We start from the raw sequence: 27,236 nt of genomic DNA, 5'->3' as shown, positions 1-27,236 counted from the left end.
ACTGTCTTTTATCAAGATAGGTTTCTCCCCCTTAACAGACACTAGGATTGATCTTTCCAGGTCTCCTCCCTCCCCATCGCTCTCGTCCCTCCTTCTCTCTCCCCTCTCTTTTAAAAAAAATAATTGTAAGTTTTTTTAATATGTCTTTTTATTTTGGAGATATAAAATAGAGTAAAATGCCTGTTTATTTCAGTTAGGTAAAGTTTTCCAGTGTTCATTTTTACACCAGATAACAAGCCCAGTGTCATCAAAATATATAACTGGATTAATTAAGGCCTCTTACACAATTTATGATATTCTTTCTGGAGAACGGGGTCAGGTAAGCTTGGAGTTAGAAGTGGGTCTATTTGAGTCACTAGCATAATAATACATCTAAGAAAACCTCAAGAATAATCAACTGGATTATTTTATTTTGTAAAAGTTAAGAAATTCCCCTCAAGCCACTTGAACATTTAAATAAGCACTAAATAACAAAAATAAAAGAATGCTTAAATCATAGATATAAAATAATTATTTCTTATAGTTACAAAGGGCTGGAGCTATAGCATAGCGGTTGGGCGTTTGCCTTCCACGAGGCCGACCCGTGTTCGATTCCTCCATCCCTCTTGGAGAGCCTGGCAAGCTACCAAGAGTATGGACCCCGCACGGCAGAGCCTGGCAAGCTACCCATGTGTATTGGATATGCCAAATACAGTAACAATAAGTTTCTCAATGAGAGATGTTATTGGTGCCTGCTGGAACAAATCGATGAGCAACAGGATGACAGTGACAGTGATAGTTACAAAAGCTAAAGTTTATTGCGAATTTTGTCTATGCCTCGCATTGGGTTTGATGCTTGATTTGTTTTTTAAATTTCCTTTCAATGTTAGAAATTGAATCCAGGATTTCACTCATGAAATTTCAACTGTTCCCCTGCTGAGCTCTATCACCAATTAAGATACCCCATAGGCATATTTTTATACTATTGTCATAATAAGAGTAAGTTTGAGTATCCATCTATTTTCGTCATGGGGAAATTGAGACTGAGAATGTTAAATAACTTTCCTAAATATAAATGATTACTAGAAAAGATTTTCAACTAAAATCTGAGTTCTTTGCAACTTTTATACATTAACTATCTAAGAAAGTATGAGTAAAGAGATTTTACTTCAGTAAACTTGAACAGTGCCTTAAATATTGATATTTATGACACTATGAATAATACAAATAATACTAGTTGAAATTAATTTTGTATTTAATATTCTCTAGGTATATTGCTTATAATTTATGTCTATAATTATTTTTACCATCCCCATTTCTTATATGATAAAAGTCTGTGAGTTATAATAATGTCTAAAATCACAGAGCTAGTAAATTTTAGAATTCATATTTGAAACCCAAGTTTGCCTAATTCCAAAATCTATCTTACTGAGTTTTTTTTTCAGTTATCTGGAAAAGTATTTGCTTCATTTGTAACAAATGGTTAATAATTTTCATAGAACAATTGAATAGTGATAAAAGGTGTTAAAATAAATAGAATTTATCAAAAGGACATAAGAAATCTTTTAAAAGAACAAATATATAAACATAAACAAAATAAAAAATATGACATCTGGAAAATATAATTGTGTTAGATTATTTAAATTTTATTTTTGTTATCCTTGCTTGTTTGTTTGTTTATTTTGGACACACCTAGAGTTTCTCAGTGGTAAATCCTGGCTCATACATCAGGAATCACTCCTGGCAGTGGCTTAGGGGAAACATTAGATGCCAGAGATTGAATCTGTATCAGTTGAGTGTAAGGCAAATGCCCTACTTAATGTATTATTGCTCCTGCTTCTAATTTTTTATTTTTGGGCCTTTTCGGCCCCATCTACCTGTGCTCAGGGTTTACTCCTTGCTTTTAGCTCAGGTGTCCCTCTTGGTGGGACATGGAAAACACATGGGATGCCAGGGGTCAGTGCCTTACCGACTGTATTGAGTGCCCATTCTATTTTATTTTATTTATTTTTATTTTTTATTTATTTTATTTATTTTTTAAAATTTTTTTATTGAGTCACCATGTGAAAAGTTACAAAGTTTTCAGGTTTAAGTCTCAGTTATACAATGCTCGAACACCCATCCCTTCACCAGTGCTCATATTCCACCACAAAGAATCACAGTATAGCTCCACCCTGCACCCCCACACCCTTAGCCCCCCCACACCCCTAGCCCCGCCACACCTCTAGCTCCCCCCCACACCCCTGCCCTCCCCCCCTGCCTGTGTAACTAATAAATTTCACTTTACTTTCACTTTGATTGCATTCAATATTTCAACAAAACTCACTATTATTGTTTGGAGAGTCTCTCCCTTAAAGTCAGACCTGCTGAAAAGGAAGCATTAGATAATTTGTTTTCCATTGCTGAGAATGAAGAGGTATGGGTCGAGTGATGGCACTTAGCTGCCTCACGGTTTTGGGTTTCTGTATTTTAGTATTTTAGTAACTAAGTCCAGAGAAATATCTTCCAGAAGTTGCATCATTGGCAACTTGTACTTCTCAGTTACATTATATTCCACATATGAGTGCAATCTTTCTATGTCTGTCTCTTTCTTTCTGACTCATTTCACTCAACATGATACTTTCCATGTTGATCTATTTATATGCAAATTTCATGACTTCATGTTTTCTGACAGCTACATAGTATTCCATTGTGTAGATGTACCAGTTTCTTTAACCAGTCAGTCAAAAAACAGGGCACTCTGTTTTTTTCCAGATTGTGGCTATTGTAAACAGTGCTGCAATGAACATAGAAATGCAGATGCCATCTCTACTATACCTTTTTGCCTCTCCGGGATATATTCCCAGGAGTGGTATTGCTGGGTCAAATGGAAGCTCAATTTCTAATTTTTTGAGAATTGTCCATATTGTTTTCCAAAAGGGCTGAACCAGTCGGCATTCCCACTAGCAGTGAAGAAGAGTCCCTTTCTCCCCACATCCACGCCAACACCAGTTGTTTTTGTTTTTTTGGGTTGTGGGCCAGTCTCTGTGGTGTGAGATGATATCTCATGGTTGTTTTGATCTGCATCTCCCTGATGATTAGTGATGTTGAACATTTTCTCATGTGCCTCTCAGCCATTCGGATTTCTTCTTTGGGAAAGTTTCTGTTCATTTCATCACCCCATTTTTTGATCGGGTTGGCAGTTTTCTTCTTGTGAAGTTCAACCAGTGCATTGTATATCCTTGTTATCAACCCTTTATCGAATCGGTACTTCGTAAATATCCTTTCCCATTCTGTAGATTGTCTTTTTACTTTGGCCACTGTTTCTCTTGAGGTGCAGAAGCTTCTTAGTTTGAGATAGTCCCATTTATTTATCTCTGTTTTCACTTGCTTGGCCAGTGGCGTGTCAGCTTTGAAGATACCAGTGTCTTCAAAGTTGTGGATGGTTTTGCTGACCTTGTCTTCAATGTACCTTAGGGATTCTGGTCTGATATTGAGGTCTTTAATCCATTTTGATCTGACTTTTGTACATGGTGATAGGTGGAGGTCTAAGCCCATTTTTTTGCATGTAGCTGTCCAGTTTTGCCAGCACAATTTGTTAAACATGCTTTCCTTGCTCCACTTCACATTTCTTGTTCCCTTATCAAAGATAAGATGGTCATATATTTGGGGTCTATTTTATTTTTAAACAATTTCTATCCCGCTCACACGGCAGAGCCTGGCAAGCTCCCTGTGGCATATTTCATATGCCAAAAAACAGTAGCAATAACAGGCCTCATTCCCCTGACCCTGAAATAGCCTCCAATCATTGGGAAAGATGAGTAAGGAGAGGCTGTTAAAATCTCAGGGCGGGGACGAATGAAGAGTTACTGGTGCCTGCTCGATTTGTAAATTGATGAACAATGGGATGACAGTGGTACAGTGATACAGTGATTCATTAAGAGTGATTATGTGAAAAAAACTTATTTTACACTGCTACTGGGAGATTACTATAGATTGTGTAAGAGGAAAATGTCACACTATTAATCAGTAACCTTCAAAGGGAAGATTGACTCCAATTTGGCTTTTGAATTAATTCCACTATAGAAATTCATGAATTCAATTATTGATTGGTTCGGAGTCACACCTGACTATGTTTGGGGGCCTAGTCCCAATAGTGCTCAAAGAATAGTGAGTTCAAAAAGTGTGGGTTCACGATACATGTATTTGGTGGCCAAGAACCTCCTCCTGAGACCAGAGACAGAGAAACAAAGGACCAAGGAACAGAGGATCAGGGCCCCAGACTGGTGATAATCAGTGACCATTTCTTTTCCTTCTTTTTTACAGAGTAGTTATAAAGAAATCATAAGGGATAGGGGTACACATAGGAAGGGTTGAATGTTATCATAACAATAAATAGATATAAAATCCATCCTTGAAGGGAAGTTCTTCTAGTAGATTAACCCAAAGACAAAATCTCATCTGGTGGTTCAGCACTCTAGATCCGCTCAAGGGTGGGAACCCATTTACTACATATCACTTTCTTGTTCCTTAGCAAGTAATCCGTTTATTTCTAGTCATTTTGTATGAACACAGTAAGAGATGTGTTAAGGTTACAGGAGGCTATGCCTGGGAACATCTCACTATATATCGCAGACTACTGTCCTCAGGCCAGGTTAGTCTTTCCTAACCCTAGCATGGTCTTTATTTAGTTACTTCTTTTGAAACTAAATCAAGTTTATGACAAAGTTTGTTCGATGACTGTGCATGGCACTTAGCCTGACCCTTTTCATTACCAGGGTGGCTTACAGCTTGCCTCGGGTCTATCCAAGTCCCTTGCTAGGATCCTCTTTTTGGGAGTGTTAGGAAATAAGGGCAACTGGGGCTGAAGTGATAAATATGATGAATTCCCAGGAGTAAGGAGTCAATTAACTCCCATGTTACATAAGTATAGCATCAACTATCTTTCTGTGTGTTTACAAAAAGGGCATTGCTAAACCATGCAAAGGACGTATGGAAAAGAGAAAAGAGGAAAGAGAAAAGCAATATAGGATTAGGAGCACCTGATGGAATTGGGTGTGCCTCAGGAATACTGTGGTGGGAATAACTCAATAAACCAAAGATCCCTGTGGGAGGAGCAAAGACAAACCATTGTTATCCAACAAGGACCATGTGGTGCTAGGCACCTAAGCAGAGACAGTCACATGCATATCAAGAACCTGAATTCCTTAATATTTTTTTAGTCCTAGAAATTTATGTCTAACAAAAATTGAACAAATATTTGTTGAAATGAATTTATAGCAAATTTTAGAAATTTGAAAATTTTGAGTTAAAGCAATGTAAAATATTGTATTAATTAAATAATCTAGGGTGCATTTCTTAACTTTAATGACCTACAAATTTTACAAATAATATTGGAAATATACGTGGATTGATAAAAATATAGTCATAATATAGAGATAGAAAATAAGGATATGTAATACATACAAATGCTGCTATAATTTTATTAATATAAGCTTTCTTAGAAAATTGTGAATACTCAAATATTTCAAATTATTATTTAATAGATTTTTGAATAATTTTTTGCTCTTAATTTTTATTGGTTAAAAACTTTTAAAAATTAAACCAAAGAGGGGCTGGAGTGATAGTACAGCAGTAGGGCATTTGCCTTGCACATGGCTGACCCGGGTTCAATTCCCAGCATCCCAAATGGTCCCCTGAGCACTGCCACAAGTAATTTCTGAATGTAAAGTCAGTAGTAACCCCTGTGCATTTCCAGATATGACCCAAAAAGCCAAAAAACAAAGAAATTAAACAAAAAAAGAGCATGATATACATACATAAATGCACTCATAAACACATTTATAGGCACATTAAAAGCCTGTGTGTAGTAAGTAAGGAGAGAGATGAAAATTAGCTTTTAATGCTATCTAAGAGTTAATAGATCTTAAGTGTTGGCCAACACTAAAATGCCATTGTATAGATGATAATGTGTAAAAAGTTGATTGAAATTCAAAGGTGTATTCTCTGATAAATCAGATTTATTAAAGAAATCAAAATCATAATGAATTAATTTTACAAATTATTTTGGACTAGTATAAATTATTTTATTTTGATGATAAATCCTGCTCACTTTCCTCAAAGTGAAGTCTGGACATTGTTTATCAACATATTCATATGCAATATATTATTTTATTAAATAATTCTTATGTTGTAAATTTAATAATTCTTACACTGTAAATTTAATAGAGCTTTATGTTTTCTTCTTATTTTTCTGTTTTTTTCTTTTTCAGTTTTTGAGAACCTGGCAGTTCTCAGAGCTTACTCCTGGCTCTGTGCTCAAAGATTACACCTGGTGGAAATTGGGAACCATAAATTGAACCTGGGTTGACCATGTGTAAGATAAGAACTTTACCTAGTGTACTATCTCTACAACTCATCTCATTTTTTAAAATCACATTAGGAAATCAATAATATTACTAACTTTTAAAGAAAAAGATCTCTCTTTGGAATTATGTGCATGAGAATTATCATTAACAGTATTGTAAAGCACAGAAAGTCAATAAAACAAATTACTCTAAGTGGGTTATTTAACTTGTGCAAAATATATACCAGTAGTTAACGACCAACAAATTAAAGTTTAGCTGAAGTGATAGAGAAAAGAAGAGAGGAAAGTAAAGGAAAAGAAAGGAAAAGATTGAAAGTGAAGAAATGGGTTCTGTTGCATGATTATTCATTATATTTTCATGGATGGTTTTAAAAATTGGTTTGGTATTCTTAGAAAACTTGTAAGCAGTAATTCTAATTTTAATTAATTTTATAGTAGGAAACAGAAAAATAAAATTTTAATGTATCTCTAAATCATTAAGCATAAAAACAATTGAACTGAATATGTTATGTTTTCTTTGATTCTTCACATCAAAATTGAGCATATATTTACCTGTTTTATTATCTATCAGATATTTTTACTTATTTAGTATATATAACATTCTTTGACTTTCAAAAATAGAAAAACTAATGCAGGCTAACTAAATTATGAAAATAATTACATGAAAAGCATCCACTTTTGAATTTTTATAAAATTATCTCCTCCAAAGGTCCCTCTATAAAAGTTATTTAATATAAATTATTGATTTTATTTTTTTCAGTACTTATTGTAATGATAAGATTAATTTAGCTCTTTTGGAAATGTATGTTTTTCCTATCATTACCTTCCTTTACTGTCTGTTTAAAATCATTGCATATGTTTAAATCAACTTCCTATGAGGAATGTTTTTACCTTAAGTTAAATATTAAATCAAGTTAAGTAAAAATACAACTCTGCATCAGGAGGACCTTTTAATAATTATTGCATACTTTAATTAACTCTGATTGTTTCTATATTTTGTTCTATGTAAATGCAGCACAATTGATCACATCTACTTTATCACTCCTACATTATAACAATAAAAGCAAAGTTATTTTTTCATAGTCAACTATCTGCATGAGTTAGTTGTGGCGTCCTTGCTCTCGTAAATGATTTGTTCTTATTTGGCTTTTGACATGTACCCCCTTCCCACTACTGCTGAAAAGTGCTGTGTCAACAGGCAGTATTTGGGGAGTGCAGACTGTACTTTCCTCTCTAGCTGAAAACAGACAGAGGAAAGGAACATGTCTTCCTGTGGCCCCACGCTGCCCTTCTGGTAGGACACTCTCTGCAGCTGCACAGCTGGCCACCTGGTCCGGCGGCTCTGTTCAATAGCTGGATATCCTGTTCTTCTTTTCTGCTGCTGAGCTGTCCAGGATGATCGCCTGGGAAGTGAATTGTGACTTTCCAGGGTTTTAAGCTTGCCAAGATTAGTTAGGAAAACACAGTTTGGGGTTATACAAATTCCAAATCTTCTGGCAGTCTTTTTGCCTGAAATTTGAGAGAAGGAAAAAAGTGTTTGTGGGAGTTGTGAGATGAAGTGTCTTCTAAAGGAGGGATTTTTGCTGAAGATATATAAATTGTCAGAGAACATATTTTATATGAAGTCCAGGCACCCTGTTGAAAAAAATGTTAACTGATAAATTTAAAAAGTACGCATTCTCTGTATGTTATGTGCACTAACGTCTGGAAAGTGTTCTAAAGCACAGTATGGCAAAATAAATGCTATGGGTGAAAGGTAAAAGATGCCTTCAGGGACATGTTTGAGCATTTAAAGCTCTCAAATTTTAGAGGGATAGCATTGCTTAGAAATCATATTGGTACTCTAGAAAATTTTAAAAGTATGGATAAAAGAACATTTAGGGGCAAGGTGTGCTTCCTCATCAGCCCAATCTGAAAATTCTCAGTCCTAGCCTTGATCAAATTAATGTGGTGATTTATTTAGGTAGATTCTTAGAACTCCCCAATACCAGAAAGTCAGCTTTAACCAAATTTAACAAATTAATGCTTCTGTTATATAAGGAGATTTAATCTGATAAAAATCTGTACCTTTTATTCAATGCATATCCTTGCTTGTAGTTGTAAGTGTACAATGAAAATTACTGCTTTTATTGCTTGAAGTCTTTAACTTCCTTATTAAATATATGTTAATTTTTTATTTCTCTTTTTCTGAGGCATATCATTAAATAATTAAATATAAAATCTGATTTGGAGGTGGTGGTTTATATTTGCAGCAAAGTCAGGTTGTAAAAAATATTTTTATTATAAAATTGTATCATTGTCTTATGACAAATACTAAAATAACCAGAATACTTAGTATTGAATAGAACTTCATAATTTAAAAAATTATACAATATTCATGAGTTATAAAAAGAAATAATGTATTATAAAGTATAAACTATTCATTCACCTTTGTTTACATCCTTCACCCATATCTTATGGTTGATTGCCAAAACATTTAAAGGAGACTCACTTCTTAATACTTTTAAAACTTCTTTAAACAAAAGAAATGTATTTTTCCTTTTTGATTAGTTCACTTTTGCATGCCAAATTAGAATCAAAATAAGCCAATGTTTTTAGAATTATACAAAACCAAAATACATCAATTTGACATTATTTTGCAGCTTACATTTTCATATTAAGTAATATAGCCAAATTTTTATCTGTAGCACTGTAGCACTGTCTTCTCGTTGTTCGTCAATTTGCTCGAGCGGGCACCAGCAACGTCTCCATTGTGAGACTTGTTGTTACTGTTTTTGGCATATCGGATATACCACGGGTAGCTTGCCAGGCTCTGCCATGCGGGCAGGATACTCTGGATAGCTTGCTGGGCTCTTCAAGAGGGACGAAGGAATCAAACCCGGATTGGCCACATGCAAGGCAAACGCCCTACCCGCTGTGCTATCGCTCCAGTCTTAGAGTTCACTTTTCTATTCCTAAGTCATAGACTGTAAAAGCTAAAGTTCAATTGGATAGTTTAGGAAATTTACTGGGATTTTAATATATTTGAAGTAAATTAATTGTGATATTTATCAATATTTTAACACTTTAAATATATAAATGTAAACTTATCAGATACTATTGTCAGGGATGAATTTTATGTCCTATTATTCAAACTATATATAAAATTTACTTTAAGCTCCACTTTGAATTCTGAGAAATCATTTTCTAAATGTACACACAAAATGTGTGTGACTATATAAACATTTCAGAGTATGAATCCTCAAAAGGTCAAGTCAAAAATATGTATATATTTAATGCCCCTCCAAATTTTAGCTCTATCAGCCCAGTAGGACAACAAATTTGATGTGGAAGTTGTATAGACGATCACCAAGCTCAATGAACCTAAATAATAGCGGAAAACTCAACTAGCACTAACCAGAGCAGTAAATCTACAATGACTCTAGTAACACCATTGTGGGATATGACGATTATCATAAATTGACTTTTATGTAGCTAAGTTTTGATATTTGTTTTCCTTTTTGTTGTAACAACAATATAAAGTAAATTTGTGCGTGCTAGATGGCAGGATGGATTGGAGGGAGGGAAACTGGTGGTGACATGGAGGGAAGAAAAGGCACAACTGTCAAATCATGACAACTGTCATATGATAAGCAACATGTCAAATGATGATCTCATGATTAAAAATACATAAAACATGTTGTTTTAAAATTTCCAATAACTTTTATTCATTTTATATTTACATTTTTATCAATACTCATATATATTTTATTTTTTGCTTTTTGGGTCACACCCAGCGATGCACAGGTGTTACTCCTGGATCTGCACTCAGGAATTACTCGACCATATGGGATGCTGGGATTCGAACCTGGGTCGGCCACGTGCAAGGCAGCACCCTACCTGCTGTGCTATCACTCCAGCACCTCAATACTCATATTTTTATGCCTGCTATTTTTCCTCTGCTTTTTGTAGGATGCATCTTCTGTTTACAGTAAAATGAAAAGAAAGAACAAACTGGAGATTTATTTATGGTAAATTTAATGTTATATGCTTAAAACGCAACTATTAATGTAAATCACAGTTCTTAAAATAAATTTTTAAAATATTTTAAAAATAAAACAACTAATATGATATATAAACTAAATTAAAAATGCATAAAAAAGTGGAATTCCTAAATTCATTTAGTTGTGACTGTAAAAACTGATGGTGACCAGAAAGAAATGGAGGGGAATGGAAGTGAATCTTTTTAATTATAGGATGGCCTGAGAAATTTGGTGGTGGGAGTCATGAGGACTCCTGTATAAGGTATATTCACATATATGAGTTTATATTCACTTATATTTACACTTATATTCACACATATGAGGTGTGAAGCTGAATAGCCCAAATATGAGAGTTAAAAAAAAACATAATAGGGAAACAACTAATTGTGAAAGTCATTTTGTCTATAGAACGAAATTGACATGAGAGTGGCAGAGGACAGGTCTTTAGTTGGTTTTGGAGGGAATCAGGCTCTCTGGTGATGGTTGAGAAGTTAAAATGGTGTTAGCTATGAAAAATATGAAGAAAAATATTGTAAATCTCACTACCGAAATAAAAGTGGTTTTAAAGGGAAAAAGTGAGAAGCTGACAATATTATATGCTAGTGGTAAATTAGTAAAAGACTAAAAAGCAAATACATTGGAATAACAACAGCAAAACAAAAATGATGTCTTTGGATTTAATCATTTTCTGAGGTACTGGTGGAATAGGAATTCAAAAAATCCATCTTGTCTGTAACAACACAGTAAACAAAAATGGGAAAACGTGTTACTTTTAAGTAGTTTGAATTTTTGCTCATGACATTCTTAATAATTGATTTTTATTGGAAGTTAACAATATTATAATTCAATAAATTAGCTACTTTAAAATATAATAAAGTGGGAATATTCTAATAATAATTTAGTAATAATGAACTTGGTGCAGCACAGCAGTAGTTTTAGTCCTACAAATCATTGTAAAAGTTATTTATTTTATATTAGAGATTCATAAAATTTCTATAAGACTACAAAAAATTTCTTCTAGATAACATAATAATTTCATTATTATCCCTATTTTACATGTAAGAAAGTATGAATTAGGGAAATAAAACAAAATAGTCAACATCCATTAGAAGAATCTTAATTACTAAATTACTAAATTAGTTTTTTACCACTTAATTACTAAAAGTGACAAAAAATTCCGATATTAATTGTATAAATGTGATATAATTTTATACAATTCCTATGATCATGGCTTGAAGAAATGTATTTATTCATTCAATAATTGAACAATATTTACTAACAATTATTTGTTTAAATACAATTAAAGACAAAACAAACCTAGTATAATCAATCATGAAAGAGGATCTAAAAGGGATATGAATGTGACTTATTGGGAAGAATGATTTCTAAAAGATATTTCTCTCAATTTTCTTCTGGCAGTGATTCACAAGTAAGGTGTTGGAGAGATAATAATACCATAGGTTAGATGCTTACTTTGCCCATAGTTCATAAGGGTTAGATCCCTGGAGACATATATGGTCACTTAAGCTACACCAGTAATGATGAGTGAAGTACAGAACAAACCAGGGGTCATTCCAAAACAAAGAAAATATAAAAATAAAAATTGATTTTTAGGGTTAAAGAATTCTGGGGTGATAAAAATGTGTTAAATGATCTATAATTCCCAGTAAATTATTTTTTGAGTAAGATTTCTTTGATTGTGAAAGGAGCAAAAGATTACATGAGTTATTTATGATTGCAAGAAAATATAAAATCAGAAAGATCTCACAAGGGCTGGAGTGATAACACAGTGGGTAGGGCATTGGCCTTGCATGCGGCACAAACCGGATTCAATTCCCAGCATCCCAAATGGTCTCCTGAGCACCGCCAGGAGTAATTTCTCAGTGCAGAGCCAGGAGTGTGACCCCTGTGCATCACCAGGTATGACCCAAAAAGCAAAAATTAAAAAAAAAAAGTCCTTACAAAATTATACATTTGGAATGTAAATTGTTACCAGGAATTAGTCCTTGTCTCATTTCTTATTTTATTAAATTCATGATAGTATTGAACATTGTATCCTTTTCTTCTGACATTCTGCTGAATAAAAAATGATAGACCACAGCTAATGATTTGGTTATGGCATAAAGCTATATCTCATATGTCAAGATAAGTACTAACACTGGTACAGAATTTATGGATTTGTAGGCAGTATTTAATTTTTGAAATGAAATCTCTTATCAAAAGTATTTATCATTTATTATTGTCAACAAAACTGAGACTGGTTTCATTACACTGCATTACAAAATGTAACATAATATCTTCCTCTAGCATAGCTGTCATGTAACACCCAAAGCATTATGAAGAGAAATACTTTTTATCTGTCATTTCACAAAGATTTACACCATCAACAGTGTTTCATAAAAATTTAAATGTATTTTATATTTTCTTCCCTGTGCCTGGAAAGGACCGATATTTGCCAGTAAAATTTATGTCAGTATAACATGTCTCTAGCTTTAAAATCTGTTTTGCTTGCCCATTGCATTTGCTGCAAGAACAAAAATATGCTGATCTTTTATACTCTTAAAAACTATGCAGTTATTTAATATAAAATTATTTTTTAAATATCTTTATATATAGGCTGGAGCGATAGCACAGTGGTTGGGCTTTCACCTTTCATGAGGCCGACCTGTGTTCGATTGCTCTGCCCCTCTCGGAGAGCCTGGCAAGCTACCAATAGTATGGAGCCCGCACGGCAGAGCCTGGAAAGCTACCCGTGCGTATTGGATATGCCAAAAACAGTAACAATAAGTCTGTCAATGAGAGACATTACTGGTGCCCGCTTGAACAAATTGATGAGCAACGGGATGACAGTGACAGTGACTTTATATATAGGGGTTGAAAATAAGTTCCAATTTTTTTCAATTGCAAGTAAAATTTCTATTAAGGATTTGTCTTTCCAACATACAAAATTTCATATTTCAGACAAAAAGATTTCATTTTTTTCATTATATTTTTCTATCAGGACACCACGATTTACAATATTTTTAATAAGAGTTTCAGTCATACAGTATTGCAATATCAATTCCAACACCAGTGCCAACTTCCCTCCATCATTGTCCTGAGTTTCCCAACCACTCATCAACCTTTCTCCTTAACTTGCAGCTTAAAATTTGTTATTATAATTTGGTCCTCATTCTTACAGTGTCATTGTTTTGCACATATGTACATTCACCTCATCTCTACAACACCAAGGTGCCTGAAATCCCTGTTCCTACCCCTGTTACCTCCTGTCTGCCTCTTCTTACTTGTGATTCTCCTCCCTAGACTACTTAATTTCTTTCCTTCCTTGTCATTTCCATAATCTGGGGTTAAGGGTAATCTAGGTATCCCCGATGTGTTTATTACTTTGCATTTCTTTCTCCCATTAATCTATGTACTAAAGATAAATGAGATCACCCAGTATTTGTCTTTCTTCTGAATTTCTTCACTTAACATAAAATATTCCAGTTCCATCCAAGTTGCACTGAATTACATGATTTATTCATCCATTGCAGCTGCATAGTAATTCATTCTATATATAAGTTATCATTATGTATATAAGTCATTGTGCATATAGTTATCATTAACGACTCATCTTTTTAGTGGATGGATTAGGAGGGTATCATGATGAATGAAGTTAGTCAAAAGGATATTATTAGACACATTTTATCTCTCTCATATATAGGATATACTGTTTTTACTGAGAGTATCCACTCCCACACAGCAGTGCCTGGCAAGTGACCTGTGGCATATTTTATATGCCAAAACCAGTAACAAGTCTCACAATGGAGACGTTAGTCATGCCCTCTCGAGCAAATTGATGAACAACGGGTAGACAGTGATACAGTGCTATATAGGATATAAAAACATGTTTGGGGAATGAAAGATGCACAAAGAAGAAAATTGAGAACTGGTTTCTAGTAGAAAGTTTACCACAAGGGAAAATGGTGGGTGGAAGACACTGTGATGGTAGTGGAGGGAAGCAAACACTGGTTGAGCATGTGGTGCTAGAAGTTTTGTGTGTGAAGCCACACAAATAAGCCAGGTTGCATAGGAAGAAAGCCATTAGTACAGCAAGTAGGGTGCTTGCCTCACATGCAGTCAACGTGAGTTCGATCCCTGACACCCACAGGTCTTCCCAACCTGTCAGGTGTGATCCCTGAGCACAGAACCAGGAAGAAGCCTTGAGCACTGCTGGGTGTGGCCTAAAAACAAAACAAATGAAAAAACAGTTATGAAAACTAAAGTGCTTAATATTGAAAATAAAACTGATATTCCTGAGCAAACTAGGGTAATCTGTCACCCTAACACCCAACAACTATAAATAAACAAGCCTTTCATATATATATATGTATATGTATATGCATATATATGAATACATGTATATATATGTAATTTCATATATGTGTATATTTCCAATGTTCCCTGTAAAATTACTGATTACTGTGTCTTTGCATTTGATTCCCAGGGCAGATTATTATGACAGTGCCACATTCATCATTGAACCTTTAGCAATAATTTGTTGCCACTTACAATTTTGTCTCTTGGAAATGTTTGATAGTGATGGCTGAAAATAAATTATGAGTAAACACATGAATAATCAAATCCTATAGAAATTTTGAGAAAGGATGACAAGATTTATGTCAAAATTTCTGAACAAACCAGTATATTTGTTTGAGAAATTAAGACTTAGGATACAGATATGGGAATAAAAAATGAGATCATGTCTCAGAATTTGAGAAAGTCTCTTCTCAAATTCTGGGGAACAAAAATCTGTGTCAACAAATTTCTCATAAACCCTATAAATTTGAAGGGTATAGTTTAAATCTGGTTCTAATTGCTTTTAAATTCTCTCCAACACCTTTATAAGTTCTAAAACATGGATAGGGTGGAGGGTGGAGCAATTTATATTCAGATGATCAGATATTTTTTAAGGTTTTTTGTTATTCAATACAAGGTTGATCTAGTTTTTGTTTGGTTGTGTTTTGGTTACGCCCACAATTTCTCACTCAAGGATTACTTCCGGCTCTGAACTCAGATATCATTCCTGATTGTGGGTCCTGGGAATCATGTGGAGTACCATGGACCAAATCAGGATTGGATGCACACAAAATAAGTGCTTACACACTGTATCATCTCTCCTCTCCCAAAACCAGATTTTTCTACCATTCAAAATAACTAAATAACAATAGACAAAAATTGGATACAAATCCACTGCTATAGATCATTTGCACAAACAGCTCACTAGGGCATTTGTTAAGTTGTATAATTTGCTGAAGATTTGGAGAAAGCTCAAAGGAATTAAAGTGAACATACAACATATGTCATACTGTTTTAAAATATCATATGGCCTTGGCAACAGAATAATTTTTTTCTTTCCTTAAAAGTCTTTCATCTTATCTTGAATGAACTCTGTTTGTATCCCTTCCCCTTTTCCTCTCTGCTCTTGTTTTAAGTCTCTCCTTTTTTATTCAAATATTAATATTATATATATTAATGGTGCATTAATAATAATGTGTATTAATAATACATGCCTCCTGCTATGTGGTAGAATCTTAGTCCTTTCATGCATCCAAGTTTGGGGGGACTTACTTCCTGCTTCAGTAGGTTTACTGAGATATATTAACTTTGCTTATATTTTTGGTTTTGATTTTGGGACATACCCAGTGATGCGCAGGGCTCACTCATAACTTTGTGATCAGATAGTGTTTCCAGTGAGGCCTGGGGGACCATATAGGATGCCACGGATTGAACTCAGGTCAGCAGCTGCCAGGCAAGTGTCCTACTGGCTTTACTATCTATCAAGTCTATCTTTCCCTTTAAAACAAAGGTTTTACCTTAAAGAAAGTTCTTATTGGTCTTTATTATTATATTTCATCTCATTATCAAAGATAACCAGAACATAAATCATGAGGGTGCAAAGATGAATTTCAAAATTAGAAAACATTCTTTATTGTTACCTAATAATAGGTATAACAGTCCTAAATAAAACTAAATCAAACATATTTGAGATTGGAGAACATTTGCAAATTATTCATGAATAAGCCATCAGTCTTCAGCTCAATGTCTGGTATACATATTGCAAGAAATTTCTAGACATTTTTTAAAAATTTTGAATAAATGAGTGAATCTACAAATTAGGCAACACAAATATCTGACCTGCTTATGTCATTGAGATTTATGGGAATAAAGAAAACCTTTGAAATTCATGAAAAAGTTACATAACTATCTAATGAAAATGAAGGACCAGTTTGTTAAAATCAATTGCTTGTTAACAATCCTGATTGATGCAAATTCTCAATTGTTTGGAATTTTAAAAAGTATAATTACTGACTAAATTTTAAATTTCAGTTTTAAGAAATTAAGATTTTGACTTAAAAATTGATTTTAAACTTAAATTTATATAGATGGAAATTAATCACAAATAAACTATTTGCCTAGGGACAATGCAACAGAAAGCACATAATAGATTTAGATCCAAACTTGATATTAATGGATAAACAAAGTAGTATACATTTAACTTGTAATTGATAATTAAATCATGAAGGTAATGCAAACAGATCTGTCAGAATTCTTTAATATGTTAACACTAGTTAATGTGCTAATGCTATAATATATTAGCTGAACATGTAATGTAGAATGGCAAAAACCTACTTGATTTTAGCAAAACATTCAGTGTTTTCAGAACTGTAAACACTTTCAGAACTTTAGGGGTTATTTGTCCCCATATGTCTTACCAGGTTAGAAGAAAATAAAAACAAATCTGTAATTTTCAAAAAAGAATAAAAGAGAACTAGAAACATTTTTTGGTTTGGGGTCACACCCAGCGGTGCTCAGGACTCAGGTATCACTCTTGGCCAAACTTACAGAACTATATGGCTCTTTGGGGATCAATCTGTGTTGGCTAAATGCAAGGCAAGTGATCTACCCACTGAAGTAGCTCTTCAGCTGCCAAAAATCAGAATTAGAATCTTAGCTGCACAGTCACAATTACGAAAATGTAATACTTCAGCAGGAATTGTTATAGAGGCTTTTGTTATATTTAATTTGTTTCTACAGCTTTGGAGTTTAAGTACAAGTGAGAATACTTTGAAGATAACCAGAAACAATATTTTCGTGTTCTTTTACCCTTTTCAATTTAAAGTCAAAGAAACAATGCTAATTGGTTTTCTTTTTCTGATTAGAGACAAAGTTTTTTTTTTAATTATGAGTTTCTGGTTTATAATATTCAGGAGATGACTACTAGAGACTATTACAGAATGCAGATATTGTTTTTGTTTACAAAATCTACACTTACAAGAATATAAAAAACTTATTAGTAAATTTCCTCTTAAATATGCCTTTTACATATCTATTATTCTCTCCTTCAATTTACAGGATTCCAATATGGGAAGAAGCCACAAGATTTTTTTTTTTCATTCTGGTCTTCTTTTTTTTTTTTAATAGATTCAAATTTGACTCAGACATCACAGCTATTTTACCTTAAACTTGAGCACATTCTACAATGTGAGCAAAGTCAAATTCTAAGCATATATCTTTATAAAAATGCATGCTTTGCTATTTTTCTCAGGGAACAGAAGATTTTCTAGTAATTACTTGAGAAACAATAAAAATAAACTACAAGGGTAATGACAATTAATCCACACACTTTTGGAAGTGTCTTGTTTGAAGCCAGAGTAATAGCAAACAGGCTACTGTACTTGCCTAGTTCACGGCCAACCTAGGTTAGATTCCCAGGACCACATATGGTACCTGAGAATAGCCAAGAGTTTCCTTGAGCACCAATAGATGTGCCCCCCAGACCAAACTGTGTGTGACCAAGAGGAAATTGAATTGTTTACATTTAATTTGTTTAATAAGTCCCTCTCGAAGAGCCTGGCAAGCTACCGAGAGTATCTCGCCCGCACGGAAAAGCCTAGCAAGCTACCCGTCGAGTATTCGATATGCCAACAACAGTAACAACAATTGGCCTCATTCACCTGTCACTGAAAGAGCCCCCAATATTGCAGCGTTAAGAAAGATGAGCAAAGAGAGGCTGAAAAAAATCTTGGGGACGAACTAGACTGCCAAAACGAAGAAAGACTAAGATGATTGTCTATACTTTCAATGCACGGTCACTGGCATCAGAAGCATCCATCGAGGACCTGATGGTGCAAGTGCAGAAGATCAAGTACGACATCATTGGTCTAACTGAAACAAGGAGACATCAATCACATCACGCCATTTTCGACACTGGAGAAGAATTGTTCCTCGGAACATGTGACAACAGAGGCATTGGTGGCATTGGTGTCCTTGTCAACAAACTTGGCCATGAGCATCGATTCACTCGAAGGCCTAACAACCCGAATTGGACGATTACGCTTGAATAGATGTGGCTCACTACCTGCAGTTTTTATCTTCATCGTCTATGCACCAACATCCAACTACGATGAAGAAGAAATTGAGAGGTTCTACATGGAACTGGAGAAGTTCTATAAAGAAGACCATACATTCTACAAGATCATTGTTGGTGATTTTAATGCCAAGATAGGTTTGAGAAGGTCGCCTGAAGAACTCCACATTGGGACACATGGCCTAGATAGGGTGAGAGACTATCTGAATTCATCATGTCAACCAAGACCATCCATGGTAACTCACAGTTCCAGAAGGCCGAATTTAAACGCTGGACATGGGAGTCTCCCGGTGGACAGCTCCACAATGAAATTGACCACATCATATTCAATCGAAGGTTTTGCCTGACCGATGTCACTGTTGTCCCAAAATTCCAAACAGGATCGGACAACCATCTTTTTCGTGCAAAATTCTACTTCACAGAGGAGGGAGAAAAGTTTGCAAAATTTAAGTCTAAGAGGACAACTCCCAGAATGACCACCAACTGGGAGCTCTTTGGCTCTATTGCAGCAACGTGGGAAGATGCCGTTCTTGACAACACCAACAAGGAATACGATCGAATGGTTCAGCACCTCCATGTCTGTTCGAAGAATGCCAAGAGTGAGAAAGCCACAAACAGAGCCTGTCTTCGGAACCTCTCGAGCTCATTCATCAACGTGGTTTGGCGAGAGCCTCAGGCAACCACAAGCTAACGTCCAAGCTCACAAAGCTATGCAGAGATGCGATAAAGGAAGACCTCAGAGAGAGAAGAGCAGCAGTGTTGGTCAGTGCAGCAGAAGCCGGGAAAAGTATTCTCAGCGCTCACCTGTCCTTCGCCAACTACAGGACCAAGATGACTGCCGTCCGACCTCCCGATGGATTCTCCAGAAAGGCAATGGAGAAAATTATTCACGACTTCTACTTGGATCTCTTTGACAGTCATGTCCACCTGCCCACATACAAATTCCGCAGGATGGATATGTCGTTCCCAACGTTCTCCCTTCTGAAATCTGACATGCCATTTCGCTGGTAAAGATGCGAACAGCACCTGGTCCGGACAAGGTCAGACCCAAACACCTGAAGAATCTGTCGCCAGTACTCATCAATACACTGGCCTGACTCTTCACATGCTACCTGTCTGAATGCAAGGTTCCGTCCCAGTGGAAAACCAGTAGGACCGTTCTGTTGTACAAGAAGGGAGACATCCAAGACATCAGCAACTATCGCCCAATCTGTCTGTTGTCTGTCATCTACAAGCTGTTCACTCGTGTCATCCTGAATAAAATATGCAGAACACTAGATGAAGGACAACCATGCGAGCAAGCCACGTTCCAAAGAGGATTCAGCACGATAGACCATATTCACACAGTGACCAAACTCATTAAAGTTTCGAGAGAGTTCAAGATGCCACTCTGTCTAATGTTCATCGACTTAAAGAAGGCCTTCGATTCTGTTGAGACTGAGGTCGTCATCGAAGCCTTGGTCAAACAAGGCGTTCAAACTCAGTATATCAAAATCCTCCGAGAGCTGTATTGTGGATTCACCACCAGGATCTCACCATTCTACAAGGAAGTGATCATTGATGTAAAGAGAGGGGTGCAGCAAGGTGATACCATTTCACCGAAACTCTTTAGTGCCGCCCTTGAGAACATCATGAGAGGACTCGAATGGGAAGGAATGGGAATGAAGATAGATGGTTGGCAACTATACCACCTTCGCTTCGCTGATGACATCGTTCTCATAACGCCAAACATTAGCCAAGCAGCACAAATGCTGGTCGACTTCGACCGCGAGTGTGGAAAAGTTGGATTGCAGCTGAATCTCAATAGGACGATGTTCATGAAAAACGAACTGGTCCCTGAAGCTCCATTTGCTCTCAATGGAACGAACATCTCCGAATGTGTACCTGGGTCGAGAAATCAACATGAAGGATGACTTGCTGCCAGTACTGCGCAGGAGGAAGAGAGCAGCATGGAATGCATTCAAGAGTGACGAAGAGGTGGTTAAGAGAACGAAGAACCTCCGATTCCAGGCACATCTTTTCGATTCCACCGTTCTTCCTGAACGAACATATGCCTCAGAGACCTGGGCCTTACGCAAGCAAAATGAGAATGCTATTAGGGTATCCCAAAGAGGAATCTAAAGTTCTATGCTGGGAATATCATGTCTCACTCAAGTGAGAGAAGGAATCCGGAGTTCTGACCTCCATCAACAGTAAAAAATCAGAGATGCTGTGTCGTTTGCCAAGGCATCAAAAATCAGATGGGCCGGTCATGTAATGCGATTCAGAGACGACCGTTGGACTAGAGCTGTTACAGACTGGATTCCACGGAACGTCAGAAGACCTCGTGGCCGCCCTCCAACTAGATGGTCAGATTTCTTCTTCAAATCTCTGAATGAACGATTTGAAGTGAGCAGGTATCATTGGGCTACACTAGCTCACGACAGGGATCAATGAAGATGTTGCTGGCACCCGCTCAAGCAAATCGAAGATCAATGGGACTACAAGTGATACAATAAGTAACTTTTATAATTGCACTGTAGTACTGTCGTCCCATTGTCCATTGATTTGCTCGAGTGGGCACCAGTAACATCTCCATTGTGAGATTTCTTACTACTATTTTTGACATATTGAATATGCCATGAGGATCTTGCCAGGTTCTGTCATGTGGACGGGATACTCTCAGTAGCTTGCCAGGCTCTCCAAGAGGGACAGAGGAATCGAACCCGGGTCGGCCGTGTACAAGCAAACACCCTACCCTCTGAGCTTCTCCAGTCCATTTTGATATATTTTTATTAATACTAAGAATGTTTTAAATATTGGAATAATTACAAATTGGGAACAAAATTCTAAGATTTTCTTCTGAAACTCTCCTTATCAGTTATAATTCTAAAGAAGCTCTGTTGATTTCACTTGAATTATTTATAGAAATACAGTCTTTGTATGATGGCTTTTAGTAGAAAGGCATTGAATAACCTTTTTTACAGTTCCAAAATTGCTTCATCCCTTGACCTCTAATAAATTCTTCAGTTATATTTATTCTACTAAATGTACCTTAATTTCAATATTTCAAAAGCACCTAAGGTTCAATATTTCAAAGTGGGCTAAGACTGTTCTTCAAAGAATAATAACTACTGCCCTGGGAGGGGAAAGGTTTTTTCTCTCGGCCATTCCTTTCTTATAAAGCCCACTAACCAAAGATACGAACCTGCAATGATGGGGCGTGTGGGAGATCTTGGGATGGAGGGTGTTGGGCAGGTCTGACTGTTGGGGGGAAACTCCAAATAATAATAGTGAGTTTTCTGTTAAAACATTGACTGTAATCAAAGTAAAGAAAGAGTAAAGTGGGGCTGGAGCAAAAACAGCAGGTAGGGCTTTTGCCTTGCACGCGGTCGACCTGGGTTCGATTCCCAACATCCCATATGGTCCCCTGAGCACGGCCAGGGGTGATTCCTGAGTGCAGAGCCAGGAGTAACTCCTATGCATCACCGGGTGTGACCCAAAAAAAAGAAAAGAAAAAAGAAAGAGTAAAGTGAAAATTATCAGCCACACAGATGGGGGTTGGGGGGAAGGTGGCCGGTGGGGAGGGATGGGAGGTATACTGGGGTTCTTGGTGGTGGAACATGTGCACTGCTGAAGGGATGGGTGTTTGAGTATGACTGAGACTTAAACCTGAAAGCTTTGTATCTTTTTTCATGGTGATTCAAAAAAAAAAGAATAATAACTATAACAGGATTATACCTATTATTTGCTTATTTTGTTTTCTAAGATAAACAGGTTTACTCAGGGCCTATCCTGTGGAAAAGCAATTTGTTCTACTTCTGTTCTCAGAAGCCTTCTGGAGTTGCAGCAAGTGAAATGGCTTCCAGTGACTGAGAGTTCAGACTTCCATGGGTCCCTCTTAGGATGTAATTTATATGCAGAGAAAATTCACCTCATTTGTCTTCAAGACCAAACTATATGCTATATCCCTCTAGTATATTTTTAACCATTATTTATTATCAGATATGTTGGAAAAGGAAATACTTTTTCATATTGCTATTTTCCCCAAAGCATATTTTTTAAAGATATCTTGACAACCTCGCCTAGTTAAACTTTAAATGATTCCAAGATTTTATTTTATCACTCATTTGAAAAAAAATTAAAATCAGCACTCCTAAACTTTCCCTAGATATCTCTAATTCATTCCTCAACCTTAAGCCAGTCTACTAAAATTAATCTTCTCTACTGATAGTCTTCTATCTTTGTGAGAGTAAAACTAAAATTTCAATTTTAATTTTTTCTAGAAATTTCTCAATTCATTTTATTTATCTCGAGTACTTTTCCCTTTGAATTGCTAAATATATTGCTATAACTGTATTTGTATTTGTATAATGTTGCTAATATTGTATCTCTACTACATTTAGAAGTAGATAATTCATTGTTACTTTGTTATTGAGACTATTGCTAAATTTAATACAGACCAATCTGTTTAGTTCAGCCTGCTATATCCTTTCACTTAAGGTACTAGATAAGGAAGCTTTCTATTGAAATATCTAAATATTCACTTTAATGTTGCTAGTTTTTAATTAAATTTAAATTTACTGTTTGTCTCTATATGTATACACACTAATACATACGCTATCACCTAATTTATTCAATTATCTATAGAGATTTTAACTCTGCCACTGTTACAAGTTCTTTAGAAAAAGTTGTCAAATATTTGAAAAAAATATTCTGACTTATAACTCCTAATTATTCTTAATATTTCATATAATTATGGCTATTATATCTCTGCAAATAGATGGTTTATTATCTATTAATTTTCTGCTTTGTAAAGTTTATATAGCAATATAAATACCTCCTAACTTAAATACTCACGTTCAAGTCCATCTGGATTGTGTTCTCTGCAGCAGTCTTGCAGAAAGTCTGCACAGAAGTATCAATACCTTTCTACCAAGTCATTTGGGGTAAAAACGTATACTAGTTTTCTTGCCAAGCAAAACTAGCTTTAAGACAAGTTGTCTAATATCTTGCAGTATAAAAATTGGAAAATACAAATATGTATTTTGTGCCTTTGCACATATTTATAATGTAATATACAGTGTTAGGAAAAAATATTTGACTAAAAATATTTTAAAATATATCTTTAATTTATTTGTTAGAATATATTTATTCTTCTTGAGTTGTTCACTCAGGACTTGGCAAATCTTGAGTGCAAATGGTTTATCATCTTCCCAAGAAAGTAATTTTCAAAAAGGATGACTCAGAACAATTGTAACATCAAAATAATTTCATGCTAAAAATTTCTTTTCATAAAAACTTAAACTGTAGTGTAAAATCTAGTAAATTGAAAATATTAGTTTCTAAACTACAGGTATTTGGCCTTTTTTGAAAACTGTAGCTCATCTCTGTTACTAAATTTATTCTAAAATGTCATATCTTCCTCACAGAAAGATGTTAAAAGACAAGTGAAAAAATTTAAAAATAATATACTTTAAAAATTCATTATATGACAGGGATTCAAGCATACATATATATCTTTCTGTGAATATGCTCTGTTTTTATTTTGTATTTTGGATATATATATATATAGTTTCCCGTATATACCAAGCTATCGTCTGCCAGGGAGTCTGGACATGACTCTTAACAGGGAGAAACAGGAAACAAAAGACACACATCCAATGTAATAAACATTCATGTAAATTTCAGAACTAAGAAATTGAGAACCTAACAGTCTAAAAAGTATATGCCTGCCATTAAATATTAATTTCAGAATAATTCAAAACATGTTTTTATTTTTTATAAGCACTTTCAATTTCTAAACTGTGTTTGGGGCTGTGGAGGCAGGGTAGAGAGAAGGATCTCATAGAATAACTTACTAATATTCTCTAAAGTTTTAATATTTTTTCTTTGCATTTTAACCAACATAAAAATCAGAACAGAATCTAATAATTTGGCACTCAATTGTGATTTTATATTTATTAGCACCATAAACTTCTGATTAAATGTACCCAATATGTCTATATCTAAAGTGAAACATAAGCAATTGAAAATTAATATCACTTACATGTGTGATTGAATCCAATGTTCACTAGACTTTGTTTTTTAATAGAACATACGTGCCATATGCCTGCATATTTAGGATAACTTCCCTCGAATTAGAATAATCCTCATAAAGATGCATGAACTGAAATCTACTAAACTCAAGTATTTATGTTATTCACTTTTATGTCAATAAGTATATATCAATAGTATAGAAATAATGTGTCTATTATTTTGTGAAATCCAGTGTAGTAATGCTAAAAAAATTTATTTTTTGTTCTTCAAATTTATAAAACTAATTTTATTGTCCATAATAAAATCTAATTTCATATTACAAAATGCTCTGTATTTGTTTTAAAGATAAATTATCAGCCATGAATCTCTAAGGTACATAGAGGAAAATGTAGGCAAAACTCTCCATGACATTGAAGCTAAAAGCATCTTTAAGGATGGATGAAACAGCACTGACCATGTGAGTGGAAGCAAACATAAACAAATGGGACTACATCAAACTAAGAAGCTTCTGCACTTCAAAAGAAACAGTGACCAAAATACAGAAAGAGACCACAGAATGGGAAAGAATATTTACCCAATACCCATCTGATAAGGGACTAATGTCCTGGATATACAAGACACTAATATATCCTGTATAAGAAAAAAATAGTATAAGAAAAAAATCTCCAACCCCATCAAAAAATGGGGAGAAGAAATGAACAGAAGTTTCCTCAAAAAAGAAATACAAATGGCCAAAAGGCACATGAAAAAATGCTTCACATCTTTAGTAATCAGGGGGATGCAAATCAAAACAACAATGAGATATCATCTCAACCACAGAGACTGGCACACATTCAAAAGAACAAAAGCAACCACTGCTGGCATGGATGTGGGGGGAAAAGGGATACTCCTTCACTGTTGGTAGGAATGCCTTTCTGGAAAATAATATGGACAGTCCTTCAAAAACTAGAAATTGAGCTTCCATATGACCCCGCAATACCACTTCTGGGAACATATTCCCAGGATGCAAAAAAGCACAGTAGAAATGACATCTGTACCTATATATTCATTGCAACACTGTTCACAATAGCCAAAATCTGGAAACAACCTGAGTGCCCTAGAACAGATGACTGGTTAAAGAAACTTTGGTACATCTACATAATGGAATACTATGCAGCTGTTAGGAGAGATGAAGTTATGAAATTTGCTTATAAATGGATAGACATGGAGAGTATCATGCTAAATTAAATGAGTCAGAAAGAGAGGGACAGATACAGAGGGACTGCACTCATTTGTGGAGTATAGAATAACATCACATGAGGCTGACACCCAACAACAGTAGATACAAGGGCCAGGAGGATTGCCTCACAGCTGGAAGCCTGCTTCATGAGTGGAGGGGAGAAGGCAGATGAAATAGAGAAGGGATCACTAGGAAAATGATGGCTGGAGGAACCAGTTGGGATGGGAGACGCATGCCGAAAGTAGATAATGGACCAAACATGATGACCTTTCACTGTCTGTTTTGCAAGCCAAAATGCCCAAAAATAGAAAGAGAGTATGGGGAATATTGTCTGCCATGGAGGCAGGGGGAGGTGGGAAATAAGGGGTATACTGGGGATATTGGTAGTGGGGAAAGTGCACTTCAGGGATAGGTGTTTGATCACTGTGTGATTGTAACCCAAACATGAAAGCTTGTAACTATCTCACAGTGATTCAATATTTTTTTTTAAAATCTTAAAATAAAACTCTCAAAATCTCTAGTGATCTAGGCAATGAGTCTATGCTTAAAGATTAGTCTCAGACAAAATTTTAACCACAATATTTTTTAGACGTCTATAAAATACTTGATTTTCTCACAAGGAATCCATTGTGATCTTTTAGAGATCTTGTGGGTATGTCATTGTGAGTTTGTAATCCTTTATTTTAGAACTGAATCTGACTTTCTTTGGCTCTCAGTAGAAACAGTTTCTGGCCCTTTTTAAACTCATAAGCAATTCAATTAAAGTCATAAATGATGCAGTGTTGTTCTGGTCCTGTGAGGGTAGATTACCCAGTCACCCTGAGGTCTTTGGGCTCTCCACAGCCACAACCAAATAGTGCTCAGGGGCTTCCAGAACTCTTCTGGTGATGTTTGGTAGACCATATAATATCTATAAGGCATCTGAGATTAAACATGAACATGACATGTGCCTCAGCTACTATCCTTCTGGCACTGTTTATTTTGGGGAAATGGGTCCTGGCTGGCAATACTTAGTCAACTTAGTCAATTGGGTTTAGTTAACTATCAAGGCCTTGTAATCCTGCAAAATTAGGTCCTGAGAATGCAGAGCTGCTCACATGTATTTGCTAGAATCACCAGGGCTACCTTGATCTTAGATGGGGGTCTCTAGGATACACCACATGTTGCTGAGGTTTTACGCAGTGCTGGGATTTGAATCAGATCCCATGTATTGCATGACCTTTCTTGGCTGGGCTATCTACC

Source organism: Sorex araneus, chromosome 4 (assembly GCF_027595985.1).
Source record: "Sorex araneus isolate mSorAra2 chromosome 4, mSorAra2.pri, whole genome shotgun sequence".
Taxonomy (NCBI): domain Eukaryota; kingdom Metazoa; phylum Chordata; class Mammalia; order Eulipotyphla; family Soricidae; genus Sorex; species Sorex araneus.
This window is presented reverse-complemented; position numbering follows the sequence as displayed.